This window comes from Mus caroli, unplaced genomic scaffold (genome assembly GCF_978045245.1).
Source record: "Mus caroli unplaced genomic scaffold, Mus_caroli_1 scaffold_4, whole genome shotgun sequence".
NCBI lineage: Eukaryota > Metazoa > Chordata > Mammalia > Rodentia > Muridae > Mus > Mus caroli.
The window spans coordinates 112,216,013-112,233,195 of record NW_028227259.1 but is presented as its reverse complement, the minus strand read 5'-3'; the positions used below and the strand labels follow the sequence as shown (position 1 = coordinate 112,233,195).

Below are 17,183 nucleotides of genomic sequence, written 5' to 3'. Positions count from 1 at the left end.
TGACTCCGACCTTAGGTCCTTTCACCAGAGAGCTAAGCAAAAGTTCAGGACCGGTTCCCTCGCAGTCCTGTTTCTGCTGGAGAGGAATTTGAAGAGCAACAAGCGGTTTTCTTTGGAGAATAATAAACCTTTCTCCGCTGAAAGAATGAATTCCAGAGCTTCCTGAAGTTAGAGAAACATGATCTGTTGGTAGTTTTTTTTTTATCTTTGCGCGGTGGGTTTTTTTTTTTTTTTTTTTTTTTGGTGTATGTGTTTTACATTTTATTAGTAATAATTTCTCAGTGTTCCAGAACTTTGCTTCCTGTAAGACAGAAAATGCTCACCTTCTATGAGAAGTTTGTGTCAAGGAAATCTTAGAAAATTTATTCAAGTCTATCTGGAGTAGAAAGATCACAATTTTAAGTTTTCAGGTAATGATTTTTAGGTGAACCAACACAAACCAACAAATTACTAAGTTGGGATATATACCTCGGAGGAGTGGAATTGCTGTTTTTTGTTTGGTTTTGTTTCTGGGTCAGAGTTTTGCTATGCAGCCCAGACTGTCCCCATACTCCTGCCGTCGACCTCCTTGCAGTATATTGCTACTATTTTTGGTTGATTATTGTTTTTAAAAAATTTCTGGCATTAGGTTCTGTTGGGCCTTCTCAAGACTGTTGTACCATGTATTACCATTGGAACTCTAGTTATTCCACACTTACGATGCTTACCATCTTCAAAAAATGCTGCGATTTGGATGGTGGTACTTTATCAGTGTGTGACTTTATTTTACCTGGTGAATGAGTTTAAAAATATTAGTCATTTTTGTATTAATCTTTTGTGAAATGTCTCTTTTACAAATTATGCTTAGGTTTTTGTTATTTTACTTTTCTTTCCTTTTTTTCTTTTTTCTTTTTTTTTTTTAAAGATTTATTTTATTATATGTGAGTACACTGTAGCTGTCTTCAGACACTCCAGAAGAGGGCGTCAGATCTTGTTACGGATGGTTGTGAGCCACCATGTGGTTGCTGGGATTTGAACTCAGGACCTTTGGAAGAGCAGTCGGTGCTCTTAACCACTGAGCCATGCTCTTAACCACTGAGCCATCTCACCAGCCCCCCCCCTTTTTTTTTTTTTTTTTTTTTTTTTTTTAGTTTTTCCAGACAGGGTTTCTCGCTGTCCTGGAACTCACTCTGTAGACCAGGCTGGCCTCGAACTCAGAAATTGCCTGCCTCTGCCTCCCGAGTGCTGGGATTAAAGGCCTGCGCCACCACACCCAGCTATTTCACTTTTCTATTGTTTTTTTAGTTCTGTCTTTTTTTGTTGTGTTGGGGACAGAACCTACCTACATCCTTGCATGAGCAACTGTGTTAACTTTCCAAGGTTTCTTTTATCAGTGGTCTGACAGTATCTGCAAAATTCCAGAAATAAACAACTTAGAAGTCTTAAAATTTTCTTTAAATTGAACTTATTTAGGTACTCTCGGGCAGGCCCCTTTCTGAGGACTTGATATAGATTAGCTCACTTAGTTTTATGTTACATGCCTTTTGGAGTAGCTGAACATTATCTAAGTGGGCTGCTAATTACTCCTTTGTCCAGCATATCTAGGTAGTTACTCAGTAACCGTTGGGGGGTTGTCAGATGGACTGCTTTGCCATCTCCAGCTTGTGCTCAAGGGTCCCTTATTTTACTAATAATGGCCCCAAGTGCAAGAGTGCTTCCTTTTGTATGTGCCAAAAGCAGGGCTGTAAAAAAATGAAACAGTGACTATTTGAAGTGAAACAGTGACTATTGTTGACTTAATAATAATAAAGAAGTTGTGTGGTGTAGATGTTGCTAGGAAGAATCTTCAGTCTGTAAAATCATGAGGAAGGATAAAGGAGGTGTTGTGATAGTTTTGTGATAGCACTTCAGCACCACAGCACAACCACACTGATGAGTTTCAGAGGAAGGTGCTCTGGGAGCGTCTGGGGAGCTACTAGATGTCCTGGGATGTATCTCCTGTGGACAAGGGGACCCGCTACACACATCTGGCTGCCAGTGTTCTGAAAGCTGGGCAGAGGCAGTGGGCAGTGGGTGGCTGCTGTTGGCTAAAAACACTTCTGCTTAATCCCTTGGCTTTCAGCCTTGGACTTCACTCTGCTTGGTCTGGAGTTACTCCACGTTAGTGTTTCCAGGAATAAGTCATGAGAGGGTAGGAATGGAGTCCTAGAAAGCCTAGCTGTACCCTTATACAGGCTGACCATCTTAGCCTCTTCAACACTGACCTTGGCTAATTCAGGTCCTTAGTCTTTCTGGGCTTTTGTGATTGGCCCTAAATAGTTGCTTCCTTAACCATAGGTATTCATTCCCATTTGTGAGCCTGAAGGTTCAGCTTCCTCTCCTCTGTCTTTTGCTCATTCATCTCTTGTCTTGCTTTGTGTGTGGATATCTTGTTTTTCCGGTCTGGCCCAGGAAGGTAAAGATAGTTTCTTCTTTAAGTTGTGTTTTCTTTGCTTAGTTTGCTTCCTCCAAGTTAACTTTCAACTTGGTATTACTGCTTGATCGGTAGCGGGTCTTCTCATGACTGGCTGACAGTCTCCTGTTTCTCTGTTCATGGTTAAGAAAGAGCGCCTGACAGCTAATCAGAAGGAAGACCAGAGTTTATAAGTAGGAGTTACTAATGTCCAGGTTTACCCTATAAGCCCGTTTCAGGCAAAAGTTCTCAGCTTTGGCTGTATCTTAGAATCTCATGGAGAGCTTTTAAAAAAATGTCCTTGTCATTACTGACTGGATACATCAGTATCTCTCGGGATAGGACCCATGCAGTATTACTTGTAAAACTTGATTTATTATATAGGGTAAAATTCACACTGCTAAGTATGTGGTTTTGTGGTTTCACCATATACCTGATGCAGACTCAGAACAGTGGGAGTTCTGTGCACCGTTGGTTATTCAGTGTACCTATTTTCTGCTCAGTGGTTGTAGTGGCTATTCCTGGTTGTCAATTTGATGATATCTGGAATGAACTACAATCCAGAATTGGAAGGCTCACCAGTGATCCTAATCTTGAGGCTGGGAGATACAAGTTTCTGACCTGGATCTTGGCATGGAGATCTTGAGGCATAGTGGCTGTGAATTCCAGAAGATTAAGACAGGAAGGTCTCTGAGTTCAAGGTCATCTGGGATTAAAGATGCGGTGGCACACACCTTTAATCTGGACCACACCTTCTGCTGGAGACCTACATAAGGATGTTATAAGAGGGAAGGCCCTGTCTCTCTCTCTCCCTCTCTCCTTCTCCTGCTTGCCTTGTGGGACGGAGCAACTTGGACTTCCATTCATAGTTGTTGCTGACCATTGTTGGGAATTGGGCTGCAGACTGTAAGTCATCAACAAATTCCTTTACTATATAGAGACTACCCATAAGTTCTGTGACTCTAGAGAACCCTAATACAGAAGTGTCTGCCATTTTGAGTTCTAGGTTCAGACAAATAGCGTCTGAATATTTTAATTAAAAATTTATTAGTTGAGCAGTGGTGGTGCACGCCTTTAATCCCAGCACTTGGGAGGCAGAGGCAGGAGGATTTCTGAGTTCGAGGCCAGCTTGGTCTACAGAGTGAGTTCCAGGACAGCCAGGGCTACACAGAGAAACCCTGTCTCGGGAAAAACAACAACAACAACATTTATTGTTCGAGTTTGTATTTCTATGTGTTTTGTGTGTATGGGTGTGTTAGCATGCTGTGCTGTATGTGGTGGGCAGAGGACAGCCTTTTTCAGTGGGTTTTTCCTTCTACTTTTGCATGGGTCTGGGCCTTGAGCGGTGTGCCAGGCTTGTATCAGCACCGTGTGTGTTTCTGTCTCTGCATTTGTTCTGGAAGTTCTTAAGCTTTTGAGAATTCTGTGGTATAAACTGAGTTTGTTCTCATACTGGCTTAGTTTTCTATAGCCTCTGGAAATGGTGATAGTTTGTCTGTCTGTCTGTCTGTCTGTCTTTTCCTGTTTTCCCTGACCTTACTGGTTTGTGTCTTAAAAACAACAGCAAAATTTCATCTTCTTCCTTCACACATATCCTTTTGTGTGGTGTATATGTGTTCATGTGTCTGTGTACACACCTGGAGTTGTCCGTAAATTGATTTTTGAGACAGACTCTCTCATTGAATCTGGAGTTTACTAATCAGCAAGGCTGGCCAGCAAGCTCCAAGGGGACCTCCTGTTTCTCACCTCCAGTGCCAGGATTACAGTTTCCTGCTGCTTTGTGCCCAGCTTTTTCTGTGGGAAATGAGGATTTGAATTTAGGCCCCTGGGTTTGTGCTGCGAGCACTTGACAACTGAGCTATCTTACTAGTCCCAGCAAAACTATCAGTGTTTTAGCCGTGTTTTTATGAAGAAGCAAACTAGGTTGTGGGTTCCGTCTGCACTCTTACTTGGATGTGTCCCAGCTGCCTTGTATTATTACACATCCGTGCTGCCATTTACCTCCATGCCTGTCATCTTACCTGCTTCACACATTTTGTTTGGTTTTGGAACAGTTACCAAGCGAGGCTACCAGGAGGGAGATGACTTATGCTATTGATCAAACACCTCCCCCCTTTGCCTTGGGCTAGGCTGACCTTGAACTCCTGACCCTCTTGTCTTCATCTCCCACTACTGAGGTTACAGGCTGTTCAAGGTACAAGACCAGCCCTGTTCTCAGATTCATTCTTTTTAGAAGTGCTCATTGTTTCAGAATCTTACAGTGTTAGAAATAATTCAGCCTGATGAACTATTTGATACTTTTTCTTTCTTTTTTTTTTTTTTTTTGGTTTTTTGAGGCAGGGTTTCTCTGTGTAGCCCTGGCTGTCCTGGAACTCACTTTGTAGACCAGGCTGGCCTCGAACTCAGAAATCTACCTGCCTCTGCCTCCCGAGTGCTGGGATTAAAGGCGTGCGCCACCACACCCGGCTTGATACTTTTTCTAAAGCACTTGTTCATCTTAAATGTGGGAAAGGCAGGTAAGAGGTGAGAAATATGTTTGGGAATCTGGACTCCTATAAATCTACATGTGCATTAGCCATTGAATGAATAATTAATAGATTTTGCATATTTGTAATATGTAATATTAAAACTTACTGAAAAGTTAGGATGGTTTTGCCATTCCAGTTAACTATACTTAAAGGAAAGTCCTGTGATAGGGAGAGGTAGCATTACAATGTCTTATTCCTACCTGTGAGTGCTCTACTACTACCTCCAGACCTGTTGCTAGGAGTTTCACACTAGAAAAAGTCAGATCTTTGTCATCTGTTAACAGTTACAAAGAAAGCACCTGTGGTAGGTATTGTATAGCTCAGCTGTGCCTCTCACATCCCCTGCCCCCTCTTATTTTTTTCATACTTTGGGTTTTTTTCTTCCTAAAATGTATTTGTTCTTACCTTCATGTACACATGCATGTGTATAGTGTATATAGTTTTGTGCCGCACTCTCAGAGGCTGGATGAGAGAGAGTGTTGGAGTCTTTGGAACTGGAGTTAGAATTGTAGCCACCATGTGGTGCTGGGAACTAACTGGGGTCCACAGTGATCTTAATCAGTGAGCCATCTCTCCAGTCCCATATTTTAATTTTTGACCTGTAGTTTAGGCTGGCAACGAATTTTCTATGTAGCCATGATTGGCTTTGATCTGTGAGATCAAGGATTATGGGTGTGCATGCACCATTGTGTCCAGGGTGCTCTGTCTTTCCTGTTCTCTCTCCCCTCTCTGCTTCTCTGCCTCTCTTCCCAAGTCAGGGTGTCTCTATGTATGTAGTCTTGCCTTTTCTGAGCTCACTATGTGACCAGGCTGTCCTGGAACTCACAGACGTCTTTCTGCCTCTGCTTTCCAATTAACAACGTGCACCACCACACCCGGCGAGTTTTTTCGTTAAAGCACATGAGGCGGGTCGATGAGATGGCTCAGGAGGTACAGTATCTTGATGACCTGAGTTCTCTCTCCAGAACCCACATGGTAGAAGGTGAAAACTGACTCTTGCTAGCTTTCCTCTGTGTGTGTGTATGTATGTGTATCTGTGTGTATCCATACACACACTAAAATAATATATCAGTTTTCTTTTCAAAACACTTGCAAGCCAAGTTTTGTTTTTTTGTTGTTTTTTTTTTAAGTTTGAGACAGGGATGTGGAGCTCTGGCTGGCCTGGAACTTGCTATGTAGATCAGGCTGGCTTTGAACTCAGGGATTCTGCCTGTTTCTGTGCTAGAATTAAAAGTGCACCATCATGCCTAGTCGAGTGACAGAATTTTTGAGACATAATTTTCACTCTGTAGTTCCTGCTAAAGTAGAAAGAATATGTATAATATGTTTCTCTTGGATGCTTATATAAAGTATACACCTTGTATGTGTAATATGTGTATACATATTTGCATGTGTAGGTACACATGCAGGTGCACGAAGTTTTGGAGGCCCTCCTATCGCTTTCCACCTTATTCATTGAGGCAGGGTCTCAATTAAACAAAGATTACTGATAATGGCTAGTCTGGCTTGGGGGAATCCCTTGTTTTCTTAAAGCGTTCTGAAATTTCAGGCAGGCCTCTGTGCTCTCCTGGCATTTACTTGGGTGCTGGGGATCCGAACTAAAGTCCTCACATTTGCATGGCAAGTATATGACCTGCTGAACTTCTCCCCAGCCCCGGATATACCTTTAAATTATGTCTTGTCATTTTTTGTATTAAAATATCCTTTTGAAATCTGTGCTGCTAAATAGATTTTTTTTTTCTGGGTACTATTTAGCCACTAAACCTGTGAGCCCCATGGTGCTCTTCTTCACAGTGATTTTTTTTTTAAAGATTTATTTATTATTATATCTAAGTACACTGTAGCTGTCTTCAGATACACCAGAAGAGGGCATCAGATCTCGTTACGGATGGTTGTGAGCCACCATGTGGTTGCTGGGATTTGAACTCAGGACCTTCAGAAAAGCAGTCGGTGCTCTTAACCACTGAACCATCTCTCCAGCCCTTCACAGTGATTTTTAACAAACTTTAACAATACAAAGTGACTAAGGTGCTTACCACTGCTCAAATCCTGTTTTGCTACATCACAATCGTTTTTCTTTTATGTTTATATGTAACACTCAAGATACCAGTCAGAAATGACCTTGGTTGGCAATTACTGATCCCCATGGGGGTGTGATCGTCTTCCCTCAGAAACATGTCAGTTAATTTTGTGTTTGCAGGTAGACCCTGTTGGCTTTGGTCCCTTCAGTTTTCTCAGGAAGGACTGTCCCATCTCATTCCTGCTTGATTACTCTGTTTACTGTTTGTATGCCAGCTGCCTATTACTGGAACTGTCCTTGAGTCCCTTCCCTGCCCTGCAGTCTGCAGTTTATTACTGCTCACACATGCAGCCAAGCTTCCGTCCTGCAGCTCATCTACCCTCTGAGGGCTACAGACAATGCCGGCTCAGAACTTGTTCATTGTTCTTTGTAGGCATCCAACACTTGCAGCTGTGTTCTGAAAAATGTTCTAAAACTGGGTAAACTGGCCCTAATCTGCGCTTTCTTTGTTGGTTTCCTCTGGATGGTCTTGCAAGTTCATTATTAGGATTCCTGAAGGAGTGTCTCCGTCTGTGTTCTAGATCTGTAATGAGAGTTAGCATGGACCTGACTTCCTGGTGGATAATTGTTTTCTGGCTTTTATTTGTTCACGGGAAAATTTTATAAGGCACTGGTGTGCAAATGAAGATGTGGGTTTTGACTCTGAATTGTTGCTGAAATGATGTGTTGCTATCTTTGACCCAGTATATTTTGTCATGTCAATTTTTTTTTTTTTGGATCTTCTTATTATAAGAGGGCATCAGGGGCTGGAGAGATGGCTCAGCGGGTAAGAGCACTGACTGCTCTTCCAAAGGTCCTGAGTTCAAATCCCAGCAACCACATGGTGGCTCACAACCATCTGTAATGGTATCTGATGCCCTCTTCTGGTGTGTCTGAAGACAGCTACAGTGTACTTATATATAATAATAAATAACTCTTTTAAAAAGAAAGAGGGCATCAGATCTCATTACAGGTGGTTGTTGGGATTTGAACTCAGGAATTAAAATTATAGCTGACCTTCTTATCAGTGACTTACAGTTGATTAGATTTATTTTAGGGCTGATATTAGGTGGCTCAAGCATGCTGGGGAAGTTGTTGAGTTTCACACACTTCAGAAAAATATATCTCAGTGAGGATTAAATAAGACATGAATGTAAAGCCCTGACTGAGGACCTGGCACATAGCAATGCCGATAGATGAGTGTGGAGGCAGGAAGCTGGTGCTGTCTGTTCCGTTCAGGTTTTGCTTTTCCGAAATTTAGCTTCACAGTGACGTCGAAGGAAAGAAACTTTCACCACTGTTGTGTTGTTTCTTGTTTTTCCCTTTTTCCATAATTTCTATGAATTTTTAGACTTTTCCCCCAGTGCTTGTTGAATTTTTACATTCCACTTCTCAAGAAGCCATTAGCTTATATAAATGACAGGCATAGTTTCAGCCCTGGGAAGTGCTGGCCATTCAGTAGTAATAACATTGAAAGCTTAGTTTTGTTTTTGTTACTGAGATTGGACCTCGAGTATTCTGTGTGCTAGAGTGTGCTCTACACTGAACAGCTGTATGTACCCTTCGGCTCTGAAAGACATAGTCTTAAATTCTTTTTTAAAGACTTACTTATTTATATTATGTACAAGTGCTCTATCTGCATGTACACCTGCAGGCCAGAAGAGGGCACAGACCTCATTACAGATGGTTGTGAGCCTCCATGTTGTTGCTGGGAATTGAACTCAGGACCTCTGGAAGAAGAGCAACTAGTCCTCTTTAAGCACTGAGCCATCTCTCCAGCCCCAGTTTTAAAGTTCTTTTTTTTTTGTGCATATTTACAGGCTGATTTAAAACTTATATTCTCAGTTTGTAGTATTGCAAATAAGATGATAAAACAACCAGCCCCCTCCATTCCATGTATTGATAATGCTTCTGACATGGGAGATATTACAATTTTTTTATATAAAGTTTTTGTTCCTGTTAATTAACCACACTAATTCTTTGTAAAATTTTAAGTTACACTGTGTGTGTGTGCGTGTGTGCGTGTGTGGGTGCACACGTGCTTTGACACATGTATTGGAGGACTTTTGCTAGTAGTTTCTTCTCTCCTGAAGTCCTGGGGGTTCCAGTTGGGTTGTCAGACACGGCAGCAACTGCCCTTACTTGCTTAATGCATATTTCCAGTCAACACGTATTCTTAGAATCACCTGAAATTATTGAATGAAGCTAGGAATGACAGGCAATGACTGTCATCTCATTTGAGAAGCTTAGGGAGGAGAAGGATTGCTTCAGTTAGAGGCAAGTCTAAGCTGTATTTGGAAATTCCTGGCTAGCATGGGCTAAGAGCAAAACCCTGTCTCAAGAAAACAAAAGATTGAAAGAAGGAAGGTAATACATATACCAAACGTGAATCCAGTGTTGAGTGTGTGTGTGCATGCCTGTGCTCTCTGGTTGGTTGGTTGGTTGAATACCAAGGGTTATTTTGTTTGTCTTTTTTTTTTTTTCCCCTTTTTTTTTTCTAGACAGGGTTTCTTTGTGTAGCCCTGGCTGTCCTGGAACTCACTCTGTAGATCAATCTCATCTCAAATTCACAAAGATCCATCTGCCTCTCAGGTTCTGGGATCAAAGGTATGTGCCATTAATGCCCAGTGAATATCAAGGTTTGTTTTTTTTTTTTTTTTTTTTCTTCAGAGTTTTGAGCACCTTGAAGACAGTGTGTACAGGTAGAAACCAATGACTGAATTAACAGCACGTGTGCTCTAGGGGGAGCTCTGTTCAGCCTTGTCTGTGCAGCTGTTAGAGATGTAGCATAATGATCCTTAAATACATTCACAACCTGCCAATTTCTGCTTAAGCTTATGAGTCCTCAGAGACTGACAAATCTGCGACACAAAATAGTCAATTTTAGATTTCAAATATCAATATTTAAAAAATGTAATGTAGACTGTAGGTAGTTTAGAGGTCTATAAAATTACCCATCTATTCTTTCTTTCTTTTTTTTTCTTCCAATTTTTATTAGGTATTTTCTTCACTTACATTTCAAATGCTATCCCAAAAGTCTCCCATACCCTCCTCCCCCACTCCCCTACCCACCCACTCCCACTTCTTGGCCCTGGCGTTCCCCTGTACTGGGGCATATAAAGTTTGCAATACCAAGGGTCCTCTCTTCCCAGTGATGACCAACTAGGCCATCTTCTGATACATATGCGGCTAGAGACACAAGCTCCAGGGGGTTACTGGTTAGTTCATATTGTTGTTCCACCTATAGGGTTGCAGACCCCTTTAGCTCCTTGGGCACTTTCTCTAGCTCCTCCATTGGGGGCCCTGTGATACATCCAATAGCTGACTGTGAGCATCCACTTCTGTGTTTGCCAGGCACTGGCATAGCCTCACAAGAGACAGCTATATCAGGATCCTTTCAGCAAAATCTTGCTGGCTTATGCAATAGTGTCTGCATTTGGTGGCTGATTATGGGATGGATCCCCAGGTGCCATCTATTCTTTCTTGCTTGTGAACTTTTGTTGTTGCCTAGTGTAGACTAGGTACTGTGTAATGTTTTGTGGAGGATGAAGTAGTGTCTTCTCTTTGGCCAAGACAGAAAAAATCAGAACCAGTTGCTATGTAGCTCTGCTTCTTTGTTCAGGTGTGCTGCTAACCTGAAGCTATGGTCTTATCATATGGTGATTATACCATATGATCTCATCGTATAGTTTTTTTTACCTCTAGTTTTTTAAGTATATATATATTTATACTTTTATGTGTGTGGATGGGTGTTTTGCTTGTGTGTATGTCAGTGCACCACCTATGTGTCTGGTACCTCTGGAGAACAAAAGAATGCACTGGGTCCCTGGAACTGGAGTTACAAATGGTTGTGAGTTGCCATGCTGTTGGTGCTGAGAACGGAATCTGGGGCCTGTGGAAGAGCTGTTGGGGAAAGACCCCAGGAAAGGTGTGCACCTCCAGGTTGTCAGGCAAATGCCTTTACTGCTGCATCATTTCAATGCCTTAGTTTTTTTTTTTTTTTTTTTAGGCAGGGTTTCTCTGGATAGCCCTGGCTATCCTGGAATTCACTCTGTAGACCAGGCTGGCCTTGAACTCAGAAATCTGCCTCCCAAGTGCTGGAATTAAAGGCGTGAGCCGCCGGGCGTGGTGGCGCACGCCTTTAATCCCAGCACTCGGGAGGCAGAGGCAGGCGGATTTCTGAGTTCGAGGCCAGCCTGGTCTACAAAGTGAGCTCCAGGACAGCCAGAGCTATAAAGAGAAACCCTGTCTCGAAAAACCAAAAAAAAAAAAAAAAAAAAAAAAAAAGGCGTGAGCCACCACTGAGCCCCCCCCCCCCTTTATAAAAGCCTGAAGGCTAAAATTTTCCATTCTCTTGTTTATATTGTTTATTGGTTATTTTTTCATTGGTTGAGAAAATGCCCAACTAAAGCAACTTAAGGAAGAGTTTATTTTGGTCACATTTCTTTTTTTTTTTTTTTAAGATTTATTCATTTATTTATTATATGTAAGTACACTGTAGCTGCCTTCAGACACTCCAGAAGAGGGCGCCAGATCTCGTTACAGATGGTTGTGAGCCACCATGTGGTTGCTGGGAATTGAACTCAGGACCTTCGGAAGAGCAGTCAGTGCTCTTAACCGCTGAGCCATCTCTCCAGCCTCTTGGTCACATTTCATATAGAGTCATAGTGCTCAAGTGCTCAGCTTGGCTAGCTTGCTTTTTACCCAGTTCAAGACCTTAGCCATGGAGTGCTGTCTCTCTCAGAGACAGTGTTTTCAAGGCGTGTTCAGAGCCTGGCCGAATCATGGATAGTTCCTCACAGGTCATCACAGAAGCTTATCTCTTGGGTGATTCCAGATTCTGTCAGGTTGGCGTAACCATCACACATACCATAACATTCTACAATTAATTGCATAAGTACTTTGTTCTAATTTATTCTCTTCCCTTTATTGCCATTCTTGACTGTGATTGACTGTAACAATCTTCTGCTTTCCTGGGTAACTGTTCCATCGTGTGCAGTTTCTGAGTGAACCTAAGTACGTGTGTGTGTGTGTGTGTATGTGTGTGATTGATTCATCTAGATAGTAGTATTACAGTTATATTAATATATATTCTTTGATTGAGCAGTGATATATTAAAAATACTCGGTCAGAGAGACCGATAGGATTATATATTGTGAAGTTTTACTTTGTGATTGGCAGATGGGAAGAGTCAAAGAGAATGGAGAAGAAGCAGGAGGTGTCAGAGGTGGACTATGAAGTGATAACATGGCGTCTAAGTGCTAATGAGCAGTGAGGTGGAAAGGCCCTGTGCTAAATGCCCTTCGATGGTTTGATGTTCCCAATGCTTTAAAGTCACCTCTGTCTTGGTACACTTGAAAACGTACTAACTATCAGGCTGGGTCTGCTGCCCTGCTGTCATCTTCTTGGCTGCAAATCTATCTCTGGTGTCAGAAAAGAGATTTCCCCCCAAACAAACTTTGAAGTTTTCTCTAAAAATAAAAACAACCCCAAACCAAACAAAGAACAACAGCCATGTGGAAACCAAACCAAAATGCAGTCCAAGCAAGAGGCATGAGGCGACCTTAGTTTTACCTCAAATTTTTATTTGTTCAGGTTTATGAATTAGTAATTACTTCCATGATTGCACAAAGGCTCATCATTGTAGCCACTGAATCCAGTTAATATCTGTGACTATTTGGTGCATCTAATTTTTTTTAAAACATTTAATATAAATTCTCAGTATACAGAACCTGGTTTCTGTGTGCTCCCTTTATATGCCCAAGATATTATATCTAGTAATAATGATTTATTCATTCAATGAATATGTATTGAATGCTTTCCACATTCTAGACAGTGCTTGCCAGTGTGGGCCTCATAGTAAATCAAAGCCAGAGCCTATGCTTTGGGGAGTTTGTTTTCTAATACAGGGAGCCAGTAAGCAAGCAGACACCTGGGAAGAGACATTGCGAGGAAGAAAAATAGAGCCAGGAAAGAGAAGTACAGAGCCACACAGGTGTGTGAATGACAAAAGGGACACATCTTGAGACAAGTTGGCTGCATTTTCAGTCTTCTGAAAATGTGACATTTGATCGGAGACTATTAAATTGGTTTCCTTTGGAAAAAAAATACTCATTTATTTTATGTAAGATATGAAATATCTCAGAGCCACGGGTGGTAGTGCATTCCTATCGTCCTGTACTCTGGAAAGGAGGGGGTGGATCATGAATTGCAGGTCAGCCTGGGAAATATGAGATTCTGTCCCAAACAGAGGAATCAAAACAAAGCAAAAATCACAAATAACAATAGTATTATGCTTATGGGCATATATGTTATATATAACTATATCTTTGTAGGTCTTTTGATGATAATGGACTGAACCACTGAATTTGTAAGCTAGAGCAAATTAAATATTGTTCTTAAGAATTGCCTTGGTTATGTTGTCTGTTCAGAGACAAAAAACCCTAACGAAGACAAGTGGTTTTTCTAGTTTCAGGAAATGGTATCGCCAGTTGCTCAAGTCAGGGCAGATTTTATCTTTGAATTGTCCTCCTCCTGTGTTCTAGATATGTTTCATCAGAAAGTCATTTTGCAATAGTGTCTTACTTACCTCTGTGTTTATCTCTGTTGTGCCCTCACAAGCCTAAATCATACTGCTCCTCACTTAGATTTAATAGTCACCTGGTTAGTCTCTAGTGTCTGACCTGCCCTCCCTATACTGCTTTTTTTTTTCCTTAATTCTTTTTTTTTAAATACTTATTTAATATACAGTCATATACTATAGTTGTCTTCAGATGCGCCAGAAGAGAGCATCAGATTCCATTACATTATAGTGGTTGTGAGCCACCATGTGGTTGCTGGGAATTGAACTCAGGACCTTTGGAAGAACAGTCAGTGCCCTTACCCACTGAGCCATCTCTCCCCCTCCCTATAAATATACCTTTTATATTGATTGCTCTCATAAAGCAAATTAAGATCATGGTGTCCCCATGTTTAAACTTTAGTGGTTTCCAGTTAAACTCTAGATAGATCTCAAATTCCTTTCTACTATCATCTTCATGATTTGATCTGACATTTTCAGTTTCCTCCTACATTCCCTTTAAGCTAGTCTTTCATTTTTAGTTACATTTTATCTATTATGTAATGTGTGTGCACATAGGCTTATGTGTATTATGGCGGGTGTTTAAAGTTTAGAGGACAACACACAGCACTGTTTTCTCCTAGCGTGTGAGTCCCAGAGATTGAACTAGGTCGTCAGGCTTGGCAAGTGCCTTTATCCATTGAACCATATTACCGTTCCTTATTTTAAAGTGATACTTCACAGTAGATCCTATATAAAATTTCTTCAGCTATTTCAGGAGGCTCAAATATATAATTGTAAAGGATTGTGCCTTTTCAGGTAAATGTTATTTATGTGGAGAGAAGGTGAAAAAATTGGTCATATGCCTTTCTAGAAATTAAGAGTCAGTTCAGTAAGGCATAATGTGTGAATTCAGCTGCATTTCGGTGTGTTCTGCAAACTCTGTGCTTGATTGTTTTCCTAGTGTTTTTACATTGTCTTGGTCATTTTATCACTTTACCACAGTAGAAATGTAACCCATAGACGTTGGTACCAGGTTGGCCCGACCACACTGCTTATAAGAGGAAAGTGGACTGTGGGCAAGTGAAGTGGTTGAATGCTGTAGTGAGGCCTCATGGGCCATCCTAGTAGGAGCTTGGGAAACAGTAGAACTAAGAGCAGCATGGACTGTGGAGGAACTGCACAAAGGAAGTGGGACAGTCCCAACAGAACAGTGTGCGGCAGTCAGCAGATTCCAAGAGCCGGCTAAGCCTGTGACATCAGATAGGGACTTACAGGAGGTGGAGTTTACCCTACTGCTCTTCAGTCTTGCTGTGGTCCAGTATTTGCTCATTATGTTCCTTTTCATCCCCTTTGGAATAATAATGTATATTCTGTGCCACTGTATGTTGGAAGTATGTAATTTGTTTTTTGAGTTTACAGGGGGTTACGTTAAGAGATTGCTTTGAGTCTCAGATAATACTCTTCTTGTTTGTTTGTTTTTTGAACAGTGTTGAGACTGTGAAAGAACTATGGGATATTTGAAATTAGATTAAATGGATTTTACACTATGTATGTCTACAAGTCCATGGGGCCAGGGAGTGGAATATGGTGGTTTGAGTGAGAATTGCCCTTATCGGATCATATATTTGAATGCTTGGTCCCTAGCTGGTAGAACTGTTTTGATGAGGTTTCTTAGGATTTCTATTGCTGTGCAGAGACACCATGTGCAAGGCAACTCTTATAATGGAGAGTATTTAGTTGGGGACTTGTTTAGAGTTTCAGAGGCTTAGTCCATTATCATTAAGACAGGGAACATAGTAAGTAGCATGTACGCAGGCATGGTGATGGAGAAGTAGCTGAGAGCTTTATATCTTGGTCCTCAAGCTGCAGGTAGAGAGAGACTGGGACTGGAATAGGCTTTTCAAAGCTAAAAGCCCACCCCCATTGACACACTTTATCCAACAAAGGCATCCTCTAATAAGGACACATTTCCAAAACCATCCCAGTAGTTGACCATCTGGGAATGAAGCACTCAAATGTCTGTTCCTCTTTTTTCTCTCTCCCTCTCTGTTCCTCCTTCCCTCCCTTTCCTACCCCTCCTCTTTCCCTTTTCCTTTATTCTCCTCTCTTCTTCTCTCCCCCCCCCCCCCCACCTCTCCCCTTCCTGCTTTGGATCTGATACAAGCTCTCAGCTGCTGTTCCAGTGCCATGCCTGCCTATCTGTTAACTGTACCATCATGGTGGTGATGGGCTCACCCTCTGATATTGTAAGTAAGCCCCTGATTAAATGCTTTCTTTTATAAGTTGGCTTGGTCATAGTGTCTCTTCATAGCAGTAGGACAGTGACTAAATAAGACAACTGGATAACTCAAATGTGCTTTATAAGCAAAGGGGTTTTATTCATCCATAAAGAAGAATGCAGTCATGTTGTCTCCAGGAAAGTGGTTGGAACCTGGAAGTCATCATGTTAAGTAACAGAGGATATCATTAAACAGATGTCGGCATGTATCTTAGTAGTCTACCATCTGGGAATCAAGCTCTCAAATACACAAGTCTCTCTCTTCTCCCCTCTTCCTCTCTCCTAGCCTCTTCCTCCAAACAAACAGGCATGGTGGCATAGGCCTTTAATTGCAGCATTTGGGAGGCAGAGACAGGTACATCTCTGTGATTTGGAGCCAGCCTGGTCTATATAGTTCCAAGACACCTATAGCTACATAGAATGACTATCTTAAAACAAACAACCCTCTCCACCCCCCCCCCCCGCCCCCGCCCGAGTTGGAAGGAGGAACTTCGGAGGAAGGGTGTACTTGAAGGCTGGAGAGCTAGGTGGCTCAGCAGTTAAGAGCACTTGTTACTCCTGTAGATGACCTGGGTTTAGTTCTCAGCACCTATGTAGTGGGTCACAGTTATGTTACTCCAGATCTAGGGGATCTGACACCCACTTTTTCTGACATGGGCACAAGGTACACATGAGATGTGTATACATTGCAGGCAAAACACTCACATATAAAATTAAATGTTAAAAAAAATGTGAAAGGTCTTAAAGGGGGTACGATCACTCTACACATACATGTATGTTGTTAAAATAAACCCGTCTGTACAATTAATCTTTGCTAGTTAAAAACAGTTGTATTAGCCGGGCGTGGTGGTGCACGCCTTTAATCCCAGCACTCGGAAGGCAGAGGCAGGCGGATTTCTGAGTTCGAGGCCAGCCTGGGCTACAGAGTGAGTTCCAGGACAGCCAAGGCTACACAGAGAAACCCTGTCTTGGAAAAACCAAAAAAAAAAAAAAAAAAAAAAAAAAAAAAGTTGTATTATACAGCTTCCTTTCAGAGATTACATACTAGGGAACAGGAAAGGGAGGAAAGAAAAGATGAAAATTTCAAAGCAAGTTGACAAAAAATTAGGACAATCATAACACGAAAAGTAATTTTATGATATGTGAAATTGTAATGTCAAAGAGTAAAGCTAAAATAACCCTAGCATCGTGTATGGTCTAGTTATGTATGTCTGTAATTCCAACACTTAGAAAGCAGAGGCAGGAGGATTACATGTTTTAGGCTATAATGGGGTACATACTGAGACACTGACCATGTTAGTTAGGGTTTCTATTGTTAAGATAAA

General features: G+C 41.5%; 1 protein-coding gene across 4 annotated transcripts in view; it reads left to right on the top strand.

Annotated features, from left to right (window-relative positions):
- The window catches only part of Evi5 (ecotropic viral integration site 5), a 147,451-nt gene that overhangs the window by 6,676 nt on the left and 123,592 nt on the right, over positions 1-17,183 (top strand). The window lies entirely within an intron of this gene.